Genomic DNA, 18,420 nt, shown 5'->3' with positions numbered 1-18,420 from the left:
GCCGTAACGCAGGCAGACCTCTGAGACTGCCAGCGCTGTAACACAGGCAGCAGAGCAGCCAGGTGATCCCCGCAGAAAGTCTCACGAACACGCAGAAGGAGATGTACAAGCAAACAGCCTTGCTTCAGGAAGTGGCCGTGTTTTCCCAGCATGGGTGCAGGAGGTGGCACAGCATGCTGCCGGGTGCCGTGGCTCTGCTGATGTGTGCTGCTGAAAGGGGTGGTGCGTGTGGTGGGATGGTGGTGGGGAGCCAGCACCACCCCGAGTGCCCTGCCAGGGACCCCCGTGTGTTTTCCTTAATCCCCACTTAACCTGCAGAAAGAGGCAAACTGTTTTGCAGTGCCTCTGTTCCTCAGGAGGTCTCGGGGATGTTTAACATCATCTTCTGTGACGTTCTGTGCTCTTACCCCTAGGGCTCCCCTACGATAAGCGGGTTTGGATCCGAGGCACTGCTAGATCGGCCTCCTGGAAAGAGGGTGCTCCGACTGGTAAAACCTGAAACAAAATGTTTATTGAGGAAGTATTAGATTAGTCACAGATTACTTATGATTGTCAAGTATTATTCATCTGTAATAAGAGTGAATTCTTCACTCAAGATTCATAGCAAAATAACATTATTTTTCAAATAGAAGTAATTTAAATTGAAGTAAGACCTTCTAATACCACCATCTGTACAAGTAAATTACTTTCAGAGTAATTAAATATGCATATCTGGGCTGTGTACTGTACTGATGAACCAAGTTTTATGGATGCAATATGCTTATAAATCCCTTAGGTATTAAAGATGAAGAATCCATGGCATTTTGCATTCATATAACCATGAATAAGAAAAAAATATTTTGTCTGTTGCATAATTTTGGGGAATATATTTTTATTAACTTTTCCTAGTTAATTAATATTTTTGCCAAATAGCAAATATGATCACCATATTTATTAGTTTGACATTTCACGGGGGCTTAAAGCTCCATAAGATATTTTAATGTTGTATGTGTCTGAATTTATGATCGTGACACACTCACTTATCTTCTGCAGGTTCCCAGGAAGCAGAGCAATGCAGTGAAACTGAAATCATTATGTTGACTGAATTCGTTACCACTGGACTCGCCCCACCATGAAATAGCACTGTGCAGCCAATTGGGATTCATGGTCACAGCCCTTTATTGGATCATCAGGGTTTATAGTCCATAACAAATACAAATACAGAAAGGAACAATAACAGTATGATACATCTGACCTATTATCCCACCTTACCAGAATCTGTCCGTATCGTGAGTACCAAAATAGCGACCAGCTGAATGCTTTCTGAGGGCTTTCTGTTATACAGACGAACGGGAGAGTCATGTATGAAATGGAAGCTATGTCTCCAAATACAGTGCTCTTGGTGCGGTCTTGAATGACTAAAAGCCATCCTTATGCATACAACATATTGTTTGTGATTTTTTAAAATAGTGGTTTGTAGGGAAGCTTGGAAGCTTTGCTTGAAGCATGTGAACACTGCAGAAATATTTGGTTAGAGAAGTAACTGAAGTCAGTTCTGCAGAGTACTTCAGAAGAAATCCTAAATCCCAGCAGATCACCCTTTTCAAAGAAGCAAACGTGACTGTCTACCTGTCATTAAAAAGGTATAAAAATACACAGTCGGCACAACCTCTGTTTGCAAGTCAGCCATTCTGCTACACAACATGGCTGATCCTCATGCATTTTGTCAATCTAATGTTTCTTTTGAAACATATGGAAGGTCTCTATAGTAGAGAGATTTAATCTACCTATGGCACTTTCACAGTTATCTGTTCAGGTTAATCTTGGGAGGCTGGTAATAGATATAGGATGTTAGATCAATTCTTTCTGTACTCCAATGGTAAAATAAAAAACGGTGATCTGAAACTCAGATAAGCAGGGAATCATGAGGGCTTGATTCCTCTTCTCTAAGCCTTGTACTAACATGTATGAACTATCTAAGACTTGTACTAACACGTAGGAAACAGCAAGATGTGTGTCCTAAAGGTCATGTCTTTGGGAGCTGTTTATGTATATTTTAGATCATATTTCATGGTAGATGGAGGTGCATGTTTATATGCTGAAGCAAACAAATAGAAATGTGTGTGCCAATTGACAATCCTGAAGTTTTCCAAGTTTGAACAACATAATTTCTGATCTAGTATAAGGTAAGTTTGGTGAAAGATTCAGTTAAAACTGGTCTGATCATGCACATGTATTGTATCGGAGTTAGCCACTCTCTGCATGTGCTGTCTAATGTTTGGATCTTTTCTTTGGATGTCTTGTCACCTTTGTCTTTCTCAACCCCAGATCATGCCCAGCCTGCAGATCCTAGTGCCTCTGCTTGCTTTGTTTGCAGGCTTTCATTTTCCAGAACGATCACGGAAAGACTAAATGGTGTTTTTTTTTTTTTTTTAATTTTATTTTATTTTTAGCAGATTTTTCTAGCAGAGTTGAGGTTTGAAAGAAAACGAAACAGGAATTTGGACGTGGATGTGCTGTGTGAGTCCTTGGGAAACATGCTTTGGCAGATAGCTGTGTCGAATTGCTCCTAGGAGGGCTGTATATAAAAGACTTATATAGTACTCCTGAGCAGATCTGATTTCCAGGTCAAGGTTTGACCCATAAGAGACAATAATAGTTATTGCTTTAAAGCAGTGGAGTACAGGCTGGAATTTATATAATAACAGCTTTTGTACAGGAAAATATGCAAAAGAAATTCTACATATTCAAAAAAAGGAAAATGGAAAAGTGGATCTTTATTTGGTTTCTGAATGCTTGTGTGTGTGTGTGACCAGTTTGCCATGTTCAAATCCAGGTTTATGATAAAACATTTTCAGATCAGCACTGTTAGGGTAATGTAGCACAATTTCTAATAATTTGGAAACTGACCTTCCAGTGTGTTTTGAAATACTACTGTGGGACAAAGATATTAAAATCTTTAAAATCTGTCTTCCTGTGTCATGGATGCTTCGTGCTCAGGATATGGTTCTCACAGAGGCTGGAGCATTATTTTCCATACCCTTTCCCCCCCATTTAGCTTCTAGCTACTTAGACAAAATTGAGTAAAGAAGCCTTTACCTGAGAACCTTTTTACTGGTTGCCATGCTTTTAAAGCTTTAAAAGCTTTTGCTGAAAAGGTACCTATTTTCTTATCACTTTTTTTTTTTTTTTTTTTTTTTTTTTTTTTTTTTTTTCCTCGAGAAAAAGGGCATCATTTGAAGTTCTTTTTTGGCAGCTGTATTTCATCATGATACATTATGTCAGGGCACATCAGTCACATGAGATTTTATGAGAAAAAAAACATACCCTTTTTAGATGCCCCTCTCTGCAGCTCCCTTCAAAACATGGTGTTTTTTCAAGAAACTCTTCAACTATCAACAGCATTATGATACTTGAAACATCGTGGGTGTAATGGCTTCATCTTACTCAATTATATAAATGCTACTTAAAGTAGGAATGTAGAATGTAATGTGGTGAATTTAGTCATTCTAAAAAAAAATTGACCATTTTCACCTTTTACTGATGTTTACTTTTCAGTGCTGGGGAAGGGCTTCTTCTCTTCTGTAACCAGACTAATCCTGTGTTGTTCCTTATTTTACCATAAAATGAGAAACATTCTGAATTCAAATGAAAATGAGGTACCTTGATGCAAGTGGGCTTCAGGTGTCGCACACTAAGCATTGTACATTTCTATTTGCTCTGATCCTCTAGCACACATAAGATTTCACCTCTTCACCTTTGAACAAGATTGCACTAACTTTGATCTTTTCAATTTTGTTCAACTCCAGGGAAGGAGCAGCTACTTGAAACATGTTATCATTTAGATGTTCAGAGGTTCTTTTTTTTTTTTTTTTTTTTTTTTTTTTTTTTAGGAAAAAAAAAAAAGGAAGAAAAAGAAATAAAAAAAAAAAGAAATTGAAAGCTGTACCATGAAGTAAAAGCTGTAGATTTTTAACTTGAGCATTAGCTTTTGTAGCTAGCATGTTATGCTTTAACAGCAGAAACTCTCTCTCTCTATAGAACAAAATAATTTGTTCTATGTGTAGAATAAAACAATAAAAAATGCAGATTTTTAAAGCAAACAGAATTATTAAACGTGTAAACATTTATCCACAGTAGTGTTACAGCTATCCTTTTCCAGGTCAAAGCATAAGCTTTGTGTTCCTGCTTCTTTCCTTATGGTCTCAGTCTGTTATTTGAGCCTCTGTACTACTGTGATATTAATTCATGATACTGACAGTTAATCTATTTTTATAACTGTTATTATCTGAGCAAAATAACAAACTAGGTTCTTCATTTTCTCTTCAAGTCTGAGAACATATAACAGTGGGAGCAAAGTTAAAGTATGATATTTTCAAGAACTCACATGGTTTAGCAATAGTTCTTATAATGATTGTCACCATGTGTCAGTATAGTAGCTCTTTTTCTTTTCCTATTACAAACCAAATTTTTCACCTAAATACCTGAAAATGTAAATTAAGATGTCCCATTTCAAATTCCCATTCGCTTTCTGAAGAGCAAAGTGGCTGTAAGGTCCAGGAAGTTTCATTGACGTTTATATGTTAAAGATGACCAAAGCTTGCATTTTTGGTCATTTGCTCCTTTTTCTTCTTATCTGTTTTGTTCAGACTTGTGTTGTTTTATCCCATGTCTTCTCTGCTGAGGCTGCAGTTCTTCAGGGGTGTTCACTGTAAGGAGCTTTTTGTGCCCATTGTACCAGTCAGTTGTCAGATCTTTTTGTTTTATTTTGAGGTTGACTTTGCACAATCGTGCAAATAGGGACAGTTTCCTTCTTCTAGGACGTGCTGCTTGTTGAATTCCCTTCCATTGACAAGCTGTTGGAGACAAGTTAATGCCACGTTAATTTACTTTAACATCTGATTCTTCCTGTCTATTCTAAGGGTTGCTTAGACAACAGATCATCTCCTAAATGGTATCTTGTAAAAGGTCTAAAGTCCATTTTAGACCTCTAGTGAGCAATTACTCACTATTGATTTCTGGGGGTAAATACGACAAGCTGAAGTTAGAGTTGGCTCCCGTTATGTTGCCCAGGTGCTCAGTGCTGCAGTGCCTGGCCAAAAATCATCTGCAAGTGAGACCCAGACTATCACTTGCAGATCTCAGGGCTCTCATATCTCATTGTCTGCTGGCTGCAGCTCCAGGTTGTCAGTGGGTATAGGAGCAAGCTCTTTGTAGTGTCCTTCTAAAAGGCTGCTGTGGGGAAGCACCCCCAGGAAGCACTGGCATTCCCTGGGCACTCCAGCAATGAGCACTGGTGATAAAGGCTTATAATTTTGGGGTGGTTTTGAGGTAGATATCTCTGACCAGGTTCAATGGGCATCATTCTACTCTACAGAAATAGTATTCAACTCTGTTTCCATTTCCTTAATTTTTCCAGAAAACAGCCAAAACAATTTTTTCAGTCAAAACTGCAGGAGACACTTAGAAAAGAAATTACTCATAACAACATAACTTTTTTTCTTTTTTTAAAGTAATATATTATAATACTAATTTTGCTAAGTATATGCAGGATAGTATGTAGGACAATATCTATCTTAAAGTCACTATTACCTAGATTTTTTTTTAATAGTAGTTGGTAGTTAAAAGCTGTCCTTATTGTATTGAGGAAGTAAAATCCACACTTGTTAGGCTCTTATTTCATCCTCTTTCCTCTAGCCTCACCTTTTTGGCCCCACTAACTTTCATGTCCATAATGAACTCCATTTAGCTTCCCTGCAGTAGGACCTTGTCTTTGTTAATCACTGACCCAGCGACATGAAGCTGCATAGGAGAGCAGATTTTTTTTTTCTGAATTTTCTGTACTTCCTTCAGCAGTTGTAACTTCTAAGAAACTGCAGAACAAACAAGTATAAAAGATCAGGTAGATGGCCTGAAAAAGTAATGTTTAAAAAGATGTCTCATTCATTGTACTCAGTTTTCTGCTAGCTGCTGACTGCAGACTGACAGCTGAAATCTTAGAAGGAGTTAATGAGATTAGGTCTTTGGCGATTGATTGCTCGATGCTGTCTTCTCATTCAGTGATGTCAGTCTTTTTTTTTTTCTTTTTACTTCTTCTCAGCAACTGCCTATGAACTTCTCATGGAGATCAGCTGGGACCTTGCAGCAGAAATCTCATTTAAAACAACTGGAAATGACTTCACCTTGGCCCACATCTCAGCGTAACAGCCATGTCCTCCTCCTCCAGCCCTGCTGTGAGTCAAAGGCATTTTCTGGGCCATTACTTTTCTGTGCCAAATGACCTCGAGCAGCTTACTGCCACCCCGTCTTTGCTTGGCTCAGCGTGCACATCTCTCTTGCTCTTTATAAACACACACACATGTACTCTCCTTAGAAATGTACCCTTTTCTTAAAAGCTGGAGGTACAAGTCCCTCCTCAGGCAATATGATTCACACATTTTAGTTCATAAAAGCCAATAGTACTTCTGCATGTTCTTGATTGTGAGGATTTTTTCCACCTGACCAAAAAAAAAAAAAAAAAAAAAAAAAGCTGTGTCAGATATGTGGTACTCAACTACTAGTATATTTCTTAGGACCGATTCATTTCTGCCTGTACTTGCATAGCAAGTGCAAATCAGGTGAAAAAGTAGAGCAGTACCAATTTGTACTTGCTTTGCAGGGATATAAATGGTGGGAAGCTTTGCAACGAGGAGGAGAGTCAGCCCACCATGCCTCTCAGCGAAAACACAGCAGAGTTGGAGAAGCCTGGCTTGGACTGGTGTTCTTCTCTACTGGAAAAAGCTGAAATGCTAATAGAGCTTGTGGTCTGCTTCAGGTCAAGTGAAGGTTATCAGACTGCTGGAAACCATCAGTACTTTCCGGGGAAGTGCTGTGATGTTCCGTAGGATGCTGCAGAGACAACATGTTTTGTTATGTGGGGAATCTCTGCTAGGGAACGAAGAGCAGGCTGAGTGATGGAAGAGAGAAAGGGGAGAGCAACGGTGTCAGGGGAGGCAATGTGCTGGAAGATGCTATGGGGCAAAATAGCCATCTTTTGTTTCATCTTTTTGCATGTTAAACATCATGGAGATACTCCCATGAAATGAAGTTGTTTGCTCTGTGTTGAGCACCAGCTTAGATTCGAGCACAATATGAAAAGAAGACAGTTAAAATGTGGGGAGAAGGCAATACTGAGAGCTGCACACTTCCTAGCTGATGTGATGGACCCACTCCTTACATTCAGCAAGGTAACAGTGCACATGTAACTTAATAGCAAGTCCTGCTAAAATAAAGAGGGCTATTTGTGTGTATAAATACACGTGCGTGCTAAAGTGCTCTGCTGGGCTGGGGCCAGGATGCTCAGCAGTGTGCAGGCTGAACCCTTCCAGATGTCTCTAAAGACAAAATGAAAAGAAAGCGACAGTCAGTCCTGCTTATATGGAACCCAATCCAGCTTTTAAAAGGCTACTTTTGATAATGAGGTATTTTGTGTACTGTGGCAAGATGTGAATTATAAACCCACTAATAATAATGTAGTTCAGTCAGGGTAGCCTTGAAATTAGACCCCTAACAGAGAGGTTGCACTGCATAATGATAGTACAGTACCATTTGTTTCAACACATTTAGCACCTCAGAATGGGATTTTTTTTGTTACACACCAGATGTTCTAGTGACCCAAGCATTGACTTTAAAGAAGACACAATAGAATAGTGTGTCAAGGTCAACAGCACAAATTAATCTATATTATTGTGCTGTCATATTATACCGTATGCCACATATGAGCAAGATCTATGGTTAGGACTTTCCTTTCATGCAACTATTTTTCTGTGTGGGTGGGGGTGCTTTCAGTATAGAGATCTTGATCTTTCCAAACCCTTAAATCCCCCTGAAAGAACTCAGATTCTTGCTTTGATAGTTTAAATTGTAAACGTAGCATCCTTACAGAGGGTGAGAAATGTGTAGGAATGTGACTGTAATTTAGCAGAACTGGCAAGAGACCGCAACACCGTGGAAAGCATGTTTTTTCACTGCAAATTCAGCATTTAAAGACTTCAAAAAATGATCAGTGTACCTTGGTTGTCTGTATCTTTCTCTTGACTTAAAAATGTTATGGGGGAATAAATGAATAATCATTTCCAAACATTTGAAGTAATGGCTTACCTCAAGTAGATGCTTTTGTCTCCATGAGTCCCCCGTATCCCTCCTTTTCACTGCCCTGTGACTTCTAAGCTATTGCTGCAAGATGGCAGGATGTCAATGCCCCCAAAATTGAACCTGTGATTTGTTTTTCTTTGATTTATGGGCTTGTAGTCAATAAACTTTATAAAGGAAAGTATCAGACTGAGCAATCAATCAAAGATAAGCAGATTCTTGTCCTTTAAAAGCATTTCACCCCAGTAAGCAAGGGCCTCATTCATCTTTTACAACCGCTCTTGGAGCTTTCAGCTGAGAAAGGACTCGCTGCTGACTACAGCCAGTTCTGCTGAAAAGTCCTCTGTTGTTGCATTTGAACTGAGATTTTTTTAAATTCGTTGCAGCAGTATGCTTTGCTTCTGTATTATTTGTGATCTCTAAAGGGTAGATTGTTTACATGTCGTTACTAAAGGTAGATCTCCTGGCTGTGTAGTGAGGAAATGCTTCTGTTTTTAACTGTCAGGCATGAGCTGTTGTTTTGCAAAAATAGTGTTCATTTTCTTTGTTTTTTGACAAAACAAAACATAAAAAGAGTTCCCATTTGTTCTTTTAGTAGTATGTGAATTTCCCTTTGAGTAAAGCAAATGTTATCCTGCATGTTTTGCTTCTCTGAAGCACAGATGGTGTGCATATGCAGATTGGTGATTTTCTAATCAATACAGTGACACTTGGGAATATATGTAAGTATCGTAATAATGCATTAGTCAGGAGTGATGTTGTAACACACTGAGATCATACACATAAATCTAAGACACCATGTCTAGACACCCCAGGGAAGATGGCATGCCATGGGTTAGAGCAAGCATTAAGGAAGTGCAATATTTCAAATATGATGGGAAAATAATGCAATTTGCAGACTTTAATAAAACCATTGGGGAATTAATTTCACTAAGGGTACACTCTCTCCCAAAACATCCACGTTCCTAGGTTTGCTTCATGGATAATCAGAACAAGAGACACTTTACCTGCTATCTCAGGCATAAACACAGTGCAATATCTATGAATTGTGCTGTATCTTTAATGTGCTGAATATGAAAATAATCCCTTTATAGGTAGTGTTTTAGCAGTGCAAAACTACATTATGCAAACAATGCACAGATAGCATAAACCTTGGAGATTCAGAATTTGAAGAGCTTATAAATTAATCTCATAAGTGTTGATTTGAGCATGTTCAGGGAGTGTGCTCAGCTGTAAAACTTGACCAAACTAACCTTCCCAGTTTTAATTATTAGCTTTTTGATGATCAAATATTAAATGAAGATATGGGATTTATGACTCATCTGCATGTATAGGTTTTCTTTCTTAGAAAATATATATCTTTAAAAAAATATTTGCAGCCTTTAGTTATTTTGTTGTTTCTCTATAGGTCTTGTCATATAATTTTAATCAGCCAACCTCTTTTTAAATATTTGCCAGTTGATAACTACTCACAAGCAAGTAATTTGCAGTACCATGCCAGGAATGTTGTGATAAAAATGTCAATTTAAACTTGGCCAAGGATGACAATCATAACTATTTCCAAGTGGGAAACTTGAATGGAATACATAACACAATAGTACTTTTTGCTTTCTGCTCCTGAAATATGTGCTGGAACTCAAGAGGTTCCTATAGCAATAACCCTCACAGTCAAAACTCCACTTAAAATTTGGCTGCATTGGTAGCTTCATCAGCCTCATCATCTCCTGTCATGTGAAAGGCTGATCGTAGAAAATCTTTAATACATCTGAAGATTTTCAATTAAAATGCAATCAAGTCAAATGCTAGCTGTAATCAGTCCTATTAATTCTGCAGCTATAGAAATTAGTAAATGAGGGAGCTCAGGTTTTGCAAATAGTGACAAAGATGTCTGTCCTATCTGAACTCTGTTTCAGAAAATAAGTGGTGCATGCATTAGCATGGAGTAAAACCAAACATTTCAGTATTTTTCCCTCCCCTCATCACCGTGTCCCTCTCTGCTCTGTAAAGACGCTGATCCATAATCCTGTGCTTGGTCAATAATATGAAGTGAAGATATTTTGAAACCAAAACCTGAAGCATGGTAGTTTTAAGTGTAAGTGGTATTTTAAAATGCACGGGAGATTGCTGGGCGAGGTAGCAGAGCTGCAAAGCCTCTCAGCAGATAGACCTGGAGATAGCCCACCTCCTTCAGAGGGTGGTAAAACACCACTTACGCTTAAGCTCTTCACAATTCAAAGTTAGGTTTCATATTCTAGGGCCTTTCAGGAAATCAGAACGGGCCTCAGGGCTTGTTCAGGGGTAGAAATTTCTCTGCAAAATAATAATAAGGAACGGCTTTCATGAATCTCCATGGAGATTTCTTTCCTGTGAGCATCTTCCAAGGCCTTTGCCACAGTCAGGGCAGAATGTCTGTTATTAGACCGATCCTCCTATTGTCCTCTGCCTTTTCCCATCCAGCTGATGCTACCCAACTATTATTATTATTCTTTATTATATATTCATTTGCACAGTTCTCATTATATAACTGTGGAGTGTCAGTAGCACATTAATGATCATTCTTTAACCTTATTTTTGCCCTCAAGAAATGTTCTCTAGTTTCTTCCTCTTTCCTTTACCTTCCCTCGCTCTGGCACTTGATCTTTGTTGACTCTCTGCTGTGTTTCTGTTGGTACTTCATCCATGGTGATTACTGTCATCCTTCATAACACCGTGTTCTGAAGTCCACTTGCTTTAATCACTATCACTTAAGAACGCGCTAATATTTTAATTTGGAGATGGTTTAGCTGATACCAGTTCGTTAGAAGGAAATTCTTCACAGTGAGGTTCAATACATGTAATCCTCGCTATTTTCTAGAATAGGAACCAAATCCTAGATTCTTCTTTCTTACGGGAGCTACTGTAGTCCAATTTTAACATTATCTGCCTATTAGATTGATCTTCGTAATATATGGGTTGACTACATTCTTGTTTATATGGTCCTGGCTGCATCCCACCATGCTGCTCTTCGATGCTACACTTGTCATGGAGATCTGCAGCAGAGGAAGTTTGCATAAGGCTTACCTTGTCTTCTAGTTAGGTACCCACATGCGCTTTGGATTAGAAGCCTCTGTGGATCCAGTTCTCCTGCTCTTGAGGGTGTTGCCCTCCAGACAAGGCTATCAGATCGGGCTCAGCTGGGGACAGTCCATGATGGTTGGTGGGAGGCTCTCAGTGCTTCCCTGCTACGTTGCCCATGCCCACGGAGCACGTGGCCTTCACCTGATGGTCAGGGACATCATTAAAGCTGGTCATGAAGAATGTCTTGTCATCCTGCAGGAATATCAAGCGCTGGACAGAGCACTCTAACCTTGCTTGACCTTTCACTGGGCTATTTGACTAAATAGATGAATGGGAGTTTTATTGGTGTTTCTCGACCTAGATCTTTTACGTGGCAGTTGTGTCTATCTAAATAGACTAATGCCTTACATTCTGAAAATCAATATAGCTTTATTTTAAAAAAGCTAGAAATGTATTTTATTGTAGTTGTTGTTTTAGGCCTACTATCACATCCTATAAATAATACTGTGTGTGTGTTTGTTTTTTTTTTAGCCTGGAAAACCATTTAATTTCTGAATTGCCCTAACTCGTTAGTCAAATACAGTTCTTAGGTAAGTGCAGCCATGCTTTTCATGCATTACACCTCTTTTGTCCTCCATGTATATATAAAACAGGGATAAATGAGTGCAGAATGGGGCCTTCTGTGCTTACACTGCACTTAAAATTTCACTTTATGTATTTTTTCAGACTGGGGTTTAACTGACAAATACAAGAAAGCAAAATCATAGCAGATTGTGTTATTCTCATTTTACCTCAGATAATGCAGATGTTATGGGACAGTGATGAGAATGTCTAACATTAAGCAGGCCTTAAACAGTGTTATATGAGTTACTATGATTAGGCTAAAAGTTAAAAATAGATTTTATGTTTCAGTCTCAGATATAGTCTTTTCCTGGTTTCTCTCTCTCACTCTTTTTAATACTGGGAATATGAACACTGCTATCTTTGATGTTCAGAATAGAAAATTTTAAGAGAAGGTAACAAAATAATAATATTCAAGATGGATCATTGCTCCATCTGTTGTCTGCTATGTTTGACACAACTAATGTTATACTGCATGTGCAACTGTAAAGGACCAGGAGACCAGTGCAGTGATGTTTCTTATGGCTGCCCTCTGAGACATTTGTAAAGGCACTTTTAAGTATAGCTTCTGCCACTGTTGACATTTCCTTGCTGTGTGTTCCAGACTTCCGTACCAGTCTTTTCTCAATTTTCACTCTGAACACATGCAAAAAATTAAGTAATCCAGTTTTCAAAATAAAATCCAATGAGACAGTATTTTAAAATACATTCCTTATTATCTGGCTCTATGTTAAAGTTTTAATGTAAGTCTTTGGATTGCATGGTAATTAAATGTCCATTTAATCTGTTTGTGTATAGGACACGAAATCCTCTTTTGAGTGTCTTATAGCAAGCATTTTGATGCTTCGGGTGCTGAATAGTGTATCTGGAGTCTGACTCTCTCTGGAAGAACAGACTTGATTCATACACAAACTGAGATGTGATGGGGGGGGTTTAAGGTTCATTTTTTTCTATGCTAGCCTTACACAAATGCAACCAAGAAAGCAATTGTTACATTTCTCTGTTGAACTGGCATGCTTGTTTGTGTATAATTACTTGCAACTAGCTTTTTAATATTTACTGTTATTTGCCTGTCTTGGTTAGTGAGGACAAAATGTCAGATTGCTCAACTGCATTTTATGTGGGAGGAAAATAGGAGTTACAAGAAGGTCAGTGTGACTTTTTAAGGAAACAACACAGAGAAGCTAAGCAACTTCAGTCACTAGTTAGAGAAATTCATGTATAATATTGTTTTCTGAAAATACAGCATCATCTCATAGCTTTTAATAGACTGTCTTCATGAAAAGTACATAAGCCTGTTTTGTATAGAAACTAAAGAGAAAATATGCATTTCTTCTTGTCGAGGGAATGCCCATAAGAATTTGTGATAGGTGTCTAAATGTGGAGGTAAGTAATAAGCAGGTATTGACTTCTATTGAGATCAGTATCGAGATTTGTTGACCCAAAGAGGTTACAATTGACTGAAGAGTGGGGCAGTAAATCTTCTTATTGACCAAAAAGCAAAAGTCAATATATGTATTATTATAAACATTTTTCTTTTGGTAGAGATAATAAGGGTGGAGTGGTTTAAGACTTTGGATTTATATGGCCATGATAGTGTACAGCTTTTATTATTTAGTCAAAGGTTCTAGAATGCCTGTTTTGTGCACTGCTGGTTTGTTTGTTTTTGTTTGTTTACTTTGTTTTACATTTATTTATTTTTAATACAGCTTCGCCAATCATGTCAAAACAGTAAAGTCTGCATCAACTTTCACATCATAAACCCTTATTCTCATTGTTTTATAACTCAGCCATAAAGATTATTTTCAGATTGAAATTTGGCCTGCAAGCTCTTTGCCTAAGAATCACTTTTTTCCCTGGAAGGGTGAAAGGAATAAAGAAGATCTATTGAACTATTTATTGAATTTTAGAGGAGCAAAAAAGGATGTGTTGTGATTTTTATATAATTCAAAATTTAGAATATATTCTTTATTGAATATTATTTTCTACATAAAGCAACGATTTACTTGACTAGAAAGGAGGAGACTGCAAATATTCTTTCAGTGCTTTCAAACACTTGTGAATATTAATCCAAGCTTTATAGTGTAAACAAGTATTTTTATGATTCTTATTTTTTAGTCCATTCAATTATGGTCTGTTGAGTGCATTATATGTTGGGTTATTGCTTGGAAAAATAAAGAGGCAGAGCACAGAAGAAAACAGAAATCCATCCAGCTCAAAGTATTAAACCTATTAATTAAAATCATGTATAAAACATACTCAGGGTGACTGAAGAAATAAGTGTTGAATTACTAGTTTGTAACATTTATATCTGTTAAGATCTTGGCTGCTGGTAGAAACAGTCCTTCAGCACCTCCAAAAGTCTCTAACAAAAGCCATCTCTAGTTTTGCACTGTGGAAACCATCTGCCTCCTGCCTTCTTTTACAAGACCCTCTTATATTTCTGTAGGATTCATGAGCTTCAGCTAAATTAGGGCACTTTGCTGAATCTCTTTAGCAGCCCAGGCTACAATAAACACATCAAGAATATTCTCTGCTCTTTACACTGGCTTGCTGTGAAATTTCAGAAGAAACCAGAGCCTGCATTCCTCACAGCCCTTGGTAGTGGGAGCAGTGCAGAAGCAGCCCTAGGGATGGCTCCTGGAGCAGAGTGGCACAGTTTGTGCCAAGAGCAGAGCTGCCTTCTGCACAGGCCAGAGAGGGACAATGACCTCGTCCAGAGCCTCAGCCCAAGTTCTGTTCTGCTCCCTGCTGAGAATTTCTTTTCCAAAGTAAGCATTTTCCTGGGGGCGTATTGGGTTTTAAGGAAGAGCAGCATCTCATAATGTTTTGACACCTTCTTGCAGTTGTTTCTGTCTATTGACTATAAGAAGTTCAAATCGGTTTCCATTTTCACTCCATTACAAAGGCTGTTGATTAAAATCCTACGTAGCCACAAAGGGTCCACCAATGTATTCAAACCTACTGAAACGTCATCCATTTCTGTTCATAAGACAGTTTCCACCCTTCCTGTATGAATATGCACAAGTTAACGTCTGCCTGTTGGTACCGATATGATAATGGTGGCAGTTACTGATACAGATCATTAGATGGAAATAAAGGATCTCAACTATGTTAATGGTGGAAAACATTTGAATTCAGTAGGAACAGGTCTGATGATATCAAATGAACCTTTAATACATCAAGCTTTCGCATTGTCACATTCTGGGTTGTAACTTCTTGGGGAGAAGCAGATTTTTATTTTCATAAATTTTGTATTTTTGTATCAGAAAATCAGATGCTTTTTGGTCTATAAACAGTCTAAATGACTTTGTTATGTCTGCTGGTCTCCATGTAAAACATGTTTATAGCAAGTGAACTGTAAATCAGCTTTGTGAAGTAAATGGGAAAATCTATTTATGATGGCATACATCCTCCAAAACTAAAGCAGAGTAACTCCACTTCTTCTGAATGAGATATACCTTTTAAAATATTATAGAAAATAAGCACGATATTAACAGATAATAATAAAAATATCTGTTGAATGGCTAAACAGTAGGTCGAATGTCCCAAGGTTCTTTTCTAATATGAAAATAACATTTCTGTGGCTTTTCCCAGGAGTACAACATGACCTGCTTTGGGCATAATGAGCTGTTTTTTGTTTACAGCACAAGGTAGCATGGTATCGGAGTAGTGCAGCGCAGATCCAGAGCCTGGCTTTTAGAGCAAATGTGCAAAGATGGGTCTGTATGGGATTTATTAATTAGGTGTTCACAAAGTCAGCCAGATCGTGATTGTTTTGATCATAATTTGCTCTTTCTGAACTTTCACTGTTCAAAAAGAGCTTTCCTTAATCTAGAGGTGTGCTGCTCTCACCACTGTTTGCCAGAGTGTGATTAATAGTAAAATAATGTTGTCAGACAAACTTAAACTGGTAAAGTAACTTACTTTTTAAAAAAGAGATGAGAATAGTGGGTTGCGTGGGTGAAAAATCTTTCCAGCATCACAAGGTTTGTAAGCCCAAAGGACGTTTTTATTATAGTCAGTGGGGGATGTTAGAAAAATGAGACATTGAAGAGCCAAAATGTGATTCTAGCTGATTCTTGATCTTGCAGGGGGAGGCTGTGCTTTTTGATTTCTTCCACGAAAGCAGAGTGCACACCTGTGGTATTACATAAAACATTGCATAATTATAAGGCTAATACCCTGAGCTTTCTCCCTCCAGTGCTGGCCCAGGCCACCTTTAACGAAGGACTGAGTTGTGGTGGCCTTTGCTCAGGTCTGCCTCTGTGACCTGCAGGTGTTCCCATCCATACTTGTTGCCCTTGATGTATGGTTTCTGGCATTGCTCTTATTTTTGTTTTCTGGGGGAAAAATTAATGATGTTCCATTAAAACAAGTTCACCAGTCAGGCCAGGTTGTTGTCTTTTCTTCTCTTCCACACTTGCAGCCTTATTGTATTTAATAGCAAAATTCAGGGCTTTCCTCTCTCTGCTCCTTGTCACTCAGAGGTATTTAAAAAAGGATTTTAATTGTCTATTTTTTGTGTTTAATCCTTGATCCCTTCTGCCCCCTGCCCAAGCTCACTTATTCACTAGAAATAGCAACCTCAGTCCACATTTTGCAGCTCTGGTTTATATTTGTCTTTTGCTTTTGGAGTATAAATGATTGTTCAATTCAGACATTCAAAATTAAAGTGAAGTTGCCAGTGGAAACGGGTGACTCATTATACAATGACTGAGGACAAATAAAAAGGTGCCTGCGTATAATAATCAGAAGATATTGACTTTTGTTGAGGTCAGAATCACAATTTATTAACCCAAGAGGTAAATATTGACTGAAACTTTGGGCAGCTTTTTTTTCCTTCTTCTTTTCCTTGTAGCCCAGAGAAGACAGTAGAGGATTGACTAAATAACTCCATCTGCCTGCACAGTTAGATGGAGACTTCTGCATTTTGCTTGCAGTTTTGTGCTCGTCATTTGTTCTGGCTCTTCCAAGGGCAAAGAGATTTATAGTGTATTTTAGAGGAATATTTAAAATCGTGCTAATTTCTGTTGTTTTGTCATTGATTCTGCTCCTGACAAGTCACAGCCCTTCTCCTGAAGGAGGTTTGGCTTCTGAAGGCTTCTTCAGGTGCTCCAGCGCCAGCCTGGGTGGCTGTCTGCATCTTCTTCTTCCCCAGCCACTTCCTGACCGTTCTGAGCCCATTCTCTGCTGGAAGCATGCCTGTGTGGCAGCAGTCCTGAGCCAAGGCCACTCCTTTTACCACTGACACCTTCTCGCTCTGCCAGCTGCACAGCTATTGCTTCGTATGGCTAAAATGAGCACCCAAAACTGCTGCCCTTGTTGGAAAGCAAGGCTTTGACAGGCTTCCCCCATCTTTGACTTCTCCATCCTGCTGAGGGACTGTAATGTAGTCTCCATCCTCCTTTCTCTTTCCTCAATATTTAATTTTGCTTTTTTTTTTTTTTTTTTTTTTTTTTTTTTTTCTCTCGATGTCCTTCTTGCCCACTGCCCTGTTTCTTTGTTCCTGCATCCTCCTCAGAGGAAGGCCATTTGTTGCTCAGAGCTTGATTTCTATGAGGCAATGCAAAGGCAGGATTGAGTTTCCATGCATTTTTAAACATTACAAAATAAATCCAGTGAGTTTTTAGCAGGTGAGAGCTGCTTAGTGAGAATTGGAAACGTGCTTTGAAAGCAGTTTCTGAACCTACTGAAAAATCCATCTGTGAATAAGGAACTGCAAAGTATTAGTATCAAATTGTTATATGTGAGAGCAAGGTCTTAATTCAGACTTTACCTGTGGATTTCTAAGAAAGCTTCCAGTGGAGGTGTGGGCACCTGTATAACAAACTTAAGCCTAAAAATAAAATTTTCCATGTTATCACTGCAGAGCCTTTAGAATGAACCCACAGATCTCTGAGCACCCAAGAATTGCAGGCTGGAAACCACTGCCACCAGCTGGTTTAATGCTCTGTGAGCTCTGGGAGGATCTTTCCTGCTGAAGCTCATGTTATGGCTTCTTTGGGCTGAGCAACCTGGCCCAAATGGTGACATTGACTGATTTAAGCATTTTAATCACTGTGTAGAGTTAGAGGCCTAACTGTAGATGTTGCTTCTTGGAGACTCCAAGTCTGTACAGAATACTTCCCAGTGACTGACTTGTGTCTGGTGTAATGGAGCCTGCTTGACCTGATCCAGAGACACCCATTATCTTCACAGATGAGGCTCATAAAACACTTCTGGACTCAGACCAAAGTAAAAGGGCCAAGGGAAATGGGTTTAAAAGCCTTAGCACATCTCCCAGTGGACTCAGCAGTCCACATTGCAAAATTTATATGCATAACTTTAAATAGTTGGCAACTTTAGGAAGCAGAGCAAAGAGCAAAGTAGAGCTACTTTAGCTGATTATTTACGAGGACCTTTTGTCTCAGATGCTTCTGTAAAGAAAAATCTCGGCCATTCAGTAGTTCAAATCATTACATGCTAAAGCTAAAATAAGCTGTTCCTTGCTCTAAACGAGGATCACACATTCACTGCCTATTTAGCAAGCACACTTTCTGTGTTTTTAAATTTAAATGATTTGTCTCCCTTTATTTCCCAATGCTCTGATGAAGACTCTCTCACTCCCCAGACTCTGCTACTGCTCAGTTG

General features: G+C 38.6%; 1 long non-coding RNA gene across 1 annotated transcript; it reads left to right on the top strand.

The window, feature by feature from the left end:
* Positions 1-1,037: 1,037 nt before the first annotated feature.
* Positions 1,038-8,297, top strand: LOC116492032. The gene is made up of 3 exons (XR_004253550.1): positions 1,038-1,622; positions 6,080-6,212; positions 6,638-8,297. It is a non-coding gene; the product is annotated as an uncharacterized LOC116492032 (long non-coding RNA).
* The last annotated feature ends 10,123 nt before the right edge of the window (positions 8,298-18,420 follow it).

The sequence above is a fragment of the Aythya fuligula genome, chromosome 8, assembly GCF_009819795.1.
Source record: "Aythya fuligula isolate bAytFul2 chromosome 8, bAytFul2.pri, whole genome shotgun sequence".
Lineage (NCBI taxonomy): Eukaryota > Metazoa > Chordata > Aves > Anseriformes > Anatidae > Aythya > Aythya fuligula.
Note: the sequence above shows the minus strand (reverse complement) of the source record. Positions and strands in the feature narration are given on the sequence as shown.